Source organism: Equus przewalskii, chromosome 21 (genome assembly GCF_037783145.1).
Source record: "Equus przewalskii isolate Varuska chromosome 21, EquPr2, whole genome shotgun sequence".
NCBI classification, from domain to species: Eukaryota; Metazoa; Chordata; class Mammalia; order Perissodactyla; family Equidae; genus Equus; species Equus przewalskii.
In genome coordinates this window covers 22,084,712-22,094,792 of record NC_091851.1, presented here as the reverse complement: position 1 = coordinate 22,094,792, position 10,081 = coordinate 22,084,712, and the positions used below count along the sequence as shown (strand labels likewise).

The window sequence follows — 10,081 nt, the reverse complement described above, 5'->3', positions numbered from 1 at the left end:
TAGTTTTGACTTATACCTGTTAAAGATGAGGCAATCAGCAAAAGTTTTTCCCTTCCTTTTATTTCCCCTTCCTTTTTATTTAAAGTTACGAAGTTTCCACTTCCTGTCTCTTGGGATGCTTACCTTTGAAATCCAAACACCATTCTGTAAGGAAGCCCAAGAAGCCTGTGGAGAGGGCACATGGAGAGGCCCAGATGAAGAGAAATCAAGAACCCTGACCCTCATGACCACTGAGCTTCCAACCGACAGTCAGCACAAACTTGGCAGCCACGTGCATGAGCCATCTTGGAAGTGGATCCTCCAGCCCCTAGTCAGGGTGCCCCAGTTGACACCGTGTGGAGCAGGGATGAGCCTCTCCTGCTGACCCCTGCCCAAACTGCAGATTCATGAGCAAAGCGAATGATTGTTGTTGTTTTAAGCTGCTAAGCTAGTTTGTCATGTAGCAACAGATAACTGGAACAATAAGTAGCACTTGCAATTCTTTCCCATACCAGGGTCTTAGGGTGCCCAGACCAAGCAAAGAGAAGTGGTTCCTAGAGTCCTAAATGACACACCAAGGTCAACTATTCTACCTATTCCCTGCAGGGAACTTATTATTCTAACTCAGTTAGTCAGCTGGTGTTGACTAACACACAACATGATGTATTGGCCAACGTGCAGATGCCCCCTTGACTGGCCAACAGAGAGTCCAGAGGATTCTGTTAGCTAAGATACCCAGGCCGAGGAGCCCAGGCTGATCTATTGTACACCTAAGGTTTGGGTGATTTCATTGGTGATTTTGTCTAGCATGACTGACAGATTTCATACTGTTGTTTCAGCTAAGTTGCCCAATTCCCTTGAATAAGACAACACCCAAGGGTGTGGAGGGTTCTGTCTTTTACCCTCCCCAGGACGGTCACTCCTTCACCTGTTCCAGAGGGTAGCTGCGGGAGCATGGAGGGGAGTCCTGGAATTTTGGAATGGTTGCTGCCTCCTCTCAGGTGCAGGTCCTACACCCTCCAGGCAAACAAGGAAAGGCCATTTTTACAAACTGGAAGAACATTCCAGGAGGGATATAGTGATCAGTGTAGGAAATGTCATATTTAGTCGTAAGAGTCAATCAGTCAATGCCTGTTATTCCCATGATGGCAGGAACATGGTATGGACATGGACAAAGTCTACATCTGGGTCAAACTACTTCAAGGCCTGTTGCATTACTCCCAAAGGAAGACAAAATAAACTGCTAAGTGACTTAATCAAGAAAATAAAATATAAGTGATTGTGGGCCTGAAGTCACAGCAATATTCATGTTAGAGGAAGAACGCATTTCCCCACTTCCGATTTCCGTAAAGAGGAGCTTTCCCTAAGCACACGCCATGCCCCTCTCCACCCTTTTACTCACCACATCGTAAGGGACGTGGGATGATGTATCTGACTGGTAAATTTGAGGAAAATTACTGGGCATGCTCAGATCATTTTCATCCTTTTTTTCAAATTCAAAGAGTGCAGCAAGTGTTGGGGACTCAAGATTCAAATAAGATTCTCTCTCTCTCTCTCCCTCTATCTCTATCCCTTCCCTGTGTATTAATTCCATTCTCTCCCTCATGTGGTGGGGAGAAGCGAAAGCAGCCTATATCATATGCCCATCATGGTGATCACGTTGACGGAGTACTGTGATAGCCAGACCGGATCAAATCAGCATGTCTCTGTCCCATAAAGCAGGCTACTGAAGACCCAGACAGAGTGGAGAAGGGAGAGTCCTCCAAAGGAAATGAAATTTCTAGGAGGCAGAAGGAATGTGAACCAAGAAAACACTATCCAGGTGCTAAGCCTGGGTTTCTGTGGGCTACTCCCTCCTCTCTTTCTCACCCAATCCAGTGCCAGATACTTCAAAATCTGCCTTCAGCGATATTCAATGGATTCCTTCCTTTCTGTTTCTACTTTCAGAAGCTAGATCAAACCATCATTTACACAGATAAATGTGACAGCTTACTAATTTTTCCCCATTTCCTAAATCAACAGAGCAATAACTCACATTTAAATGGTGTTTTACATTTTACAAAGAGTGGTAACTGTGGTGGTGATGGTGGCGGTGGCGGTGGCGGCGGCGGCGGCGGTGGTGGTGGCAGTGGTGTGGCAGTGGCGATCACAGCCGCAGCGGTGGTGGGAGGAATTGCAGTATTAGTTCTAGTCATAGTAGAAGTAACAGTAAGAACGGTAGTAGTAATAACAACAGCTGCCACCGCTATAACCCTCTTGTCATGGCCATAATGATCAATAATATCTGTTCTCATTCGACCCTCACAACAACAGGATGAAGTAGACACAGCTATGTCTGCATTTTCTAGGTAAACTGAGAGAGAAAGGAGTGGTGCCTTGCCCATATTGACAATGCATCAGTGGCAAAGCCAGGACTTCTTTGTTTCTTTAGGGTCCTTTCCACCACGTCCACAAGCTCTGCATGAGACTGAGGATGAGGCTACTGGACACTGAGTGGATAAGAGGCATTAGAACCTAGTGGTTAAGACTTTTGGCCCTGGAGTCAGAGTCCCTTGGGCAAGTGGCTTATGTCTCTGTGCCTCCGCTTGCACACTGTAAAATGTGGATAACACCGGATCTAGCTGATAGGATGACAGAGAAGATTCGATGCGTTGGTCCACTGGCCATTGGCACAGTGTCTGGTCCAGTTACTGTGAATCATGGCTGTAAATTTGCAATTAAGGAGGGGAGGGTAATGGTAGGTGCTGCTGGGGCCAACTTCTCAGAGCTCCTTGTTCCTTGTTAAGAGAAAGGCAATTTTTGGTGGTGACCAAACTCCCTAGCTCTTTCTCATTGATTGATGTAGCAGTGGATGGGGGACTTCGTTTTAATAAATGAACGTAAGAGGAAATCCGTCAAGGGGCTTCTAGAAAAGCCTGAGAAAGGGCCATGGATGGAACAAGAACACTCCCTTAGCTGCCCCTCCCATCCATTATTTGGATGTTCTACTGTGAAGATAAGATGCCTAGAGCTCTAGAAGCCAATTTGCAACCTTGAGAATAGATATGACTGACGGTATCAGTCAGGGTGCAGTCAGGGGAGAAACCGCAGCAGTTATGTGAACATGGAAATTTTAATACGAAGAATTATTATCTAGTGTTTAACTACTGGAAAAGGTCAAAGAGAACACTAAGAGGTCCAGTAGCAGCAGATGGGGCGCAGGCGGAGAGCAGCTACTGCTGCCGGTCTGAGGGAGAGTGGACCGCGGAGGAACTAAGGACTCAGGAGAGCGACACACACATCCCACACATTCTCTTCAAAGACGGCTGCCACGGAACAGCGGCAAAGCGACTTGGCAGAGGGAGCCAGCCAGAGCTGATCTGTAGAGGTGGCCACCTGGTGGACACTTGCCTAAGGACGCAACCAGGGCTGAAAAGCATGGCCTGAGAGTGGGGCTGGAGCTGGTCTGTGACAGGCACAGGCTCTTAGGCTGAATTTAAAACAGAGAACTAGAACCCAGAAGGGAAGTCGTTTTCTGCCATTATGGCCTTGCAATGTTCCTCCAACATCCTCTATTGATGAGCCTAACCTCGGGCCAGCCGGCAAAAGAGGCATGTTTCCAGGATCCAGATCCAGTATCACAAAGGAGGGCAAAGAAGGGTGGATTTGGAGCCGAGAGAGAATAAATTGGTAATTGGCACACCTACACGCTGGGGATAGCAAAGCAGAAGAACCCAAGAACGACCATCCAGCCACCAAATCGACCCCCTTTCCTCATGATGAATAAATACTAAATATTCCTGGGATTTATGCCACTGTCAGTTGCCTTCCTGTTTCTTGCAATCTAACACATTCCTAATAAGAACAGGAAGACTGTTGGGGTATCTCTGTGAGCTGCCCACCTAGTGAACAAGTCTCCTTTATGTTTCCACACAGGTCCAAGTGCATCACAGAGGGTCCTTGTAGTCTCCCGGGCCCCCGAACCAGCACACTGAAGACTGCAAAGTGGGAAAATAACCAGGCCACGTCTTCGTAAACACACAGCTCTTTAATGGCCTCTCTTTTATCAGTCCCCATTGTTCTTGGCTTTGAGATGTGGAGTTCATCTCCCTGCAGGGCCAGGCACACAGCAGCCATGACCCCACCTGGTCAACCAACGCCAGCCTGTGCTTCAGGAACACAACTTTTCTTCTTTCCTTTATACTAAAAGCCCTCTTGCTCCTGGTTCCTCTCTCTTTGTGTGGGCAGAGGAGGAAAAGCGTAAACAGGATTCATGTGTCTTTCTGCTCTGCCCTATCAGAGAGAAATCCCTTTTGATAGTGAAAGCTCAGCTAGAGACAGCTGCACTTTTTGATGCTAATGGTGGGGTCAGGAGACAACCTGTCTCCCCAGGGCCTCTGAACACCTTTAAATACATCTTTTTGTAGTTATGGGTGCCCCACATCCCAAGGATGAGCCAGGTCTCTTCCCTATGACATCAGGTCTCTTAATAATAATACCTAATGTTATTAATCTGTGTACTAAACCAGCAGTTCTCTAAGTGCAGTTGGGAACTCCTGCAGGTTCCAAGGACACTTTCAGGGGTTCCATGAGATCAAAACCAGTTTCATAAGAATACTAAGACATTATTTACCATTTTTGCTCTCATTTTCTCCCAGTAGGGTTCTCCAGGGGCTGCCTGACATGTGATGTCACAGCCGATTATAATGCAGGAGTAGATATGAGAATCCAGCTGTCTTCTCTTTAGCCAGGTTTTAAAGAGATTTGAGAAAATGTAAAAGAAAAAAAAAAAATGCTACAATTCTCACTAAATTTTTTTCCTTTAGAAGTTTCTTCTTTAAATAAGAAATTCCATCCCCTGTTTAAATTCAAATTCTAATATTTTGTCCAATAAGCACTTCACTGCTATTTAATGGCTGCATGTAGGGTCAATTTTGTATTTTCCCAAATTTGTAAATAAATAGTCACCATGCCTCATGCGTGTTCTAAGTAGCAGCTAGTGTACACTGTGGTCTCTCAGTTATTTTAACTAATGGTTATTTTTATTGAATTAATGAATATTTTTTAATTTCTCAGTTTTAATTTCTAAAAAATACTCTTTAGCGTTCTCAATAACTTTTAGATATGATAAGTACTTTATATGGATATTTCTTATTTCACATTTTTCTCAGTGTTTTGGAAGAAGCACAATTATAAAATTTGATGATGACGTGGAGTTGAAAAGAATACCGGTGCTCCATAAATCAATCCAGGCTGTAGACTAGTGTACGTTCTGATCTAATCTGACTGTTCTGGGTGACAGGGAGCTCTCCCTCTGGCTCACTGCCCCGTGTCCTGGCGTCATGTGGAATCTATAAAGGCAGTAGCTCCAAGCACATTGCACAGAGGGCCCTTACTCCATTAAACCACCACCTGCTCCCCAGCCCATCCCTTCAGCCATGAAGCTTCTGCTCCTGGTCTTTGCAGCCCTTGGATTCCTGGTGACTCCAGGTAACTTTGACGGAGGAGGGGAAATGAGAGCTGGGGCTAGGAACACTAGCAGATCTGGTGACTCTGGTGACAGATAAGCCAGGTTGGGATAAGGCAGGACTCACCCTAGAGCCTTAAGGTAGTGATCTCCCAACATCCCCCTTTGGCCCCGATACCCCAGACCCAGCCACCACCCTATCAGCCTTGTACAAAAAAACAGTCTCCCAAACTTCTTTCCTGTTCTGAAACCAGAGTCAGCCTCAACCTGGTCCAAAATACCTTCGTCTCACTGTATGTGAGCTCCCTATATCTAAGCTCCTAAGACACGGAGAAGGCGTCTTTCTTCACCGTTTTCATCTTTTGAGATCAGCCCGGGTTAGTGCCCAGAGGAGAGACTGAGCCTGGGAGGAAGAGACGTGAGGGTCCTTCCCCCACGCCCAACAGGAGCCTCCAGGCAGGGCCCTGAAACGTCTTGGAGGGCAAGTTCACACAGGATGGCAAACCAGGTGCTCGGCTCACAGCCTGGGCGAGCAGAGAATGAAGAGCGACAGAGAAGGAAACCAGAGAGCCAGGCCCCGGGTGTGAAGAAAGCCAGAGGAGGAGGGTGCTCACAGACCCTGTGGTGTGAGTGATGGCCGATGCAGAGTGCTGAGAGGCAGCCCTCGCATTTGACCAGAAGCTGGTCCCTGTGGCTGGGGAGTGTAGGAATGCAGAAATACCTTGTCAGGAGCAACCATTATCTGCCTTTTAATGCTTTGGGGAAATGATTTGACTTTTCTTATTTAAAAAAAATTTTTTTTTGCCCTGGGTTGACTGATGTTTACAGCTTTATATTCCCTGAGAACAAATGAGGCGGAAACACTATAAATGGGGAGGCTGTGGGGTGAGTAAGAATAGCTCCAATTCCCCCTTTCCAGTGTTCCTGCTCTTCCCTGCCGGTGAAGACCTGGCTCCCCACTCCTAGTTTTCACCCATACATTCCGCGGTATAACTACAGCGAAAGGAGAGGCCTTAGCTAGCTGCAAAGATACACGTACTGGCAGAGGAAGAGCTCTTCAGAGTTCCCAGAGACTGTCAATCAAGAGAGATTCTGCCTTCACGGTCCTTCCCAAGTCTCATTTGCCCGAAAGCTCAAGCACACATCTCACAATAAAAAAGCCAAACGCTCTCGTCTGGCAGTCCACGTGCTGCTTCTAACCTTGACTTCTTGGTCTTTTCCTCTCCCTCACAGCCAGTGGAGGCTGGACAGGTTGTACAGGTAATCTCCCGGGCCACTGTAAGGTGCAGTGCAGCTCCCTGGAAAGAGCGATGTTCATGTGTGACAGGTACAGACCTTGCTGTGTCAGAGACTCCTCAATACCAGTGCCACCACCTGTCCGTAAGAACCTATGCAGAAAAAAAACAAAAAGTGCAAACAGGAAGCAAGGAGTGATTACAACACCACAACCACAACCATAACCACAACCACCTCTGACAACTAAAAGCATTGTCACCTCCCCATAAATTGCTGGGGCTTCCTCCTTCAGGGGCTTCAATTGATGACCGACCTCAAAGCTCCTGTCTTCTAGATTACTCTGTCTTCCACTTAATAAATCATTTGGAGTTTGTGTCTATCCTACAGGAATGACTGCCATGTGGACTTATCCATGGGGCATGTATCAGGTAGGGTCCTCCACAAGCTGATGCCAATACAGACTAAGACGTGAAAAGATTTATTGATGGAGGAAGGTGAGAGCCAGCGGGAGCAGGCAGGAGGGGCCTTCAGACTTCAGAGTGGTCTGACACCTGTAAAAGGAGAGAGAGACAGAAGGAGGAGGGGATAGGAGGAGTGAGAGACTGCAGATCTAAGACAGTCTTAGCCATGAGCCTGGGGATGGGGAGGCCAGAAGAAACAATTGCCTCTCAGAGGAGCACCACCCAGGGCAGGGATGGCCCGACAGTGGTATCCCACTGAGTTCAGTCATTGGCTGGAAGCAGCCCCTGGAGAACACGGCCTTGGGGTGAATGCCACTGTAGATGTGGAAGTGTGGCAGCTAGAGGCTGTCCACCAATTCCATCCTCGCAGCAGTTTCTCTCGAAGGGAGATCTGAGTGGTACACCCCCATGGCTACCACAGAGCATATGGAGGGAGAGAAAGGAGCTCAAAGTATATGTTTGATCAGCCAGGTAGATTGAGTGATGAGATATTCATTTACTCATTTGTGTAACAAAATGGACATTGGATCCAACATTGATAATACTCTCGGAAAGCAAGCTGCAACGATGCCAGTGACTCGTGTGTGCCCACCCACAGTATAAAATTGGCGTAACCCTATTGGAAAGCCGAGTGGAAAGGAGTACAAAGAGACAGAATTTCTATTTGTTTAATCCAGTTGACATGACTTCTGGGAATCTACCCACTGTAAGTTATTCAAAAGAAGCAAAAAGTTATGGGCACCAAGGTGTTCAATGCAATGTTATTGAAAGTGGCAAGAAAATGGGAAAACTCTAAATGATGAAATATTATATACTAACGAAATGTATAATTATGGACAAATGGAAATGCTTATAGAATAATGGTACATCCTAATACCATCATTCAAAATATCATTTATACTATGGTGGCTGTTATGTCAAAATTGTCTCTTCAAACGATGCAATGAAACTCATGAAAATTGTGACTTTTTTATTTGATCGGAAAGTACAATCATGCATAAATTTCCTCTTACAGGTTGACGTCCATTAATTTTGTATGATATTTATGTGACAGGTACCAAATTCCACCTGAGGAAAACAAACCAGAATACTCAGGCCTAAACAATTCAAAGCCATCCTGGAAATGAGCTAACCATATCAAAAGAATTTAAATACCAATTTCCTACCTCATATCTTACGCCAAATTTAATTCCAGATGATTTAATCATGACAGTGTGAAAAATAAAGTATTACAAGATTATATAGTTAAACACCAAATTTGGGAGCAAGGAAGTTCTAACTAAGGATGCCAAGAAAGGCAAAACTCATGTAAGAATAAACTGGTTATATAGCATAAAATAATAAGCATCTGTATGTCAAAAGATATCATTTGGAAATATATTTGTACTATTGCCTATATCAATAGTTTACTTCTTTTAATGTATGGGTACTATTCCATTGGATGAATAGAACACAATTTGTGTATCTGCTGATTTGTTGGTAGACAAGTGGGTTGTTCCCAGTTTGGAGTTACGACAAATAAAGCTTCTAGAAACATTCGTGTACAAGTCTTTGTATGGACCTGTGCTTTCATTTCTCTCAGATAAATACCTAGAAGTGGAATGGCTTGATCACATGTTTAACTTTTTAAGAAAATACCAAATTGGTTTCCAAGATGGCTGTGTCGTTATACGTTCCCCCAGCAGCATATATGAAAGTTCCCATTGCTTGTCACCCTCACCAACATTTGGTATGCTCAGTCTTTTTCATTTTAACCATTTCAGTAGGTGAGTAGTGGTATCTCCTTGTGGTTCTAATTTCCTCAATAACTAAGTACCCAAAAAGTGTTTTCTGTATGATTCCGTTTATATGAAATTCTAGCAAATTCAAAGTAAGCTCTAATGACAGAAAACAGATGTGTGGTTGCCTGGGGCTGTGAGGGTGGGTGGCGGGGACTGGAGGGAGGGTTGCAAAGGGGCGTGAGCACACTGTGGGGGTGATGCATATGTTCATTGTCTTGATTGTCGTGACAGCTCAGCAGGGGTACATATAAGTCAAAAACTTATCAAATTGTGCACTTCAAATGTGTGCAGTTTATTGTATGTCAATTTTACCCCAAAAAAAAGCTACTAAGGGGCTGGCCCGTGGCCAAGGGGTTAAGTTCACGCCTTCGGCTTTGGCGGCCCAGGATTTCACTGGTTCGGATCCTGGGCGCGGACATAGCACAGCTCATCAGGCCATGCTGAGGCAGCATCCACAGGCCACAGCCAGAAGGACCCACAACTAAAATATACAACTATGTACTGGGGGGACTTGAGGAGAAAAAGCAGGGGAAAGAAAAGCTACCAAAATAAAATAAATCTCAAAATGAAACAGAAAAATTAAAGTATCATAAATAAAGACAAATGACAAACTGAGACACAAATGGTAGTGTGGATACTCTAAAAACATAACAATTTGACATAAAGTAACAAGGAAAACATGAAGCCCTAGTGGAAAATGGATGTGATATGAACTAGCAATGTAACTGCTAAAATGGCAAAAAACAAAACAAAACCCTGTCTTCCTTGTAATCAAATAAACATAAATTAAAACCACAAGGAGATCTTGTTTTTTATCTATCGAGATGTCAGAGATTCGAAAGATTTGCAAACCCAAGTTTGACAAGGTATAAATAGAAACAACTCTTGTCATCAGACACTCCTCTTTAAGACAAAATAGTAAATTCTGGAAGACATTTAGCTATATTTTTCAAACACTTTAGAAATGCCGATGTTCTTTGTCTCAGAGACTCTAACTTTAGGAATGAATATATTCTGAGGAAAAAATCAGAATCCATATCAAAAAAAATGTGCAAGCGTAATGCTAACAGTACTGCTTAAAATAGGGGAAAACCAGAAACTACCCAAATGTTCAGGAATGAGCAAATTGTTAAATAAAGGAGATACATTCTTAACATGGAATGCTATACACCCCTTAC

The 10,081-nt window shown here is 44.5% G+C and overlaps 1 long non-coding RNA gene across 1 annotated transcript; it reads left to right on the top strand.

Annotated features, from left to right (window-relative positions):
• The first annotated feature begins 5,244 nt into the window (after positions 1–5,244).
• On the top strand, positions 5,245–9,701 carry LOC139078201 (uncharacterized). The gene is made up of 2 exons (XR_011531048.1): positions 5,245–5,448; positions 6,659–9,701. It is a non-coding gene; the product is annotated as an uncharacterized lncRNA (long non-coding RNA).
• The last annotated feature ends 380 nt before the right edge of the window (positions 9,702–10,081 follow it).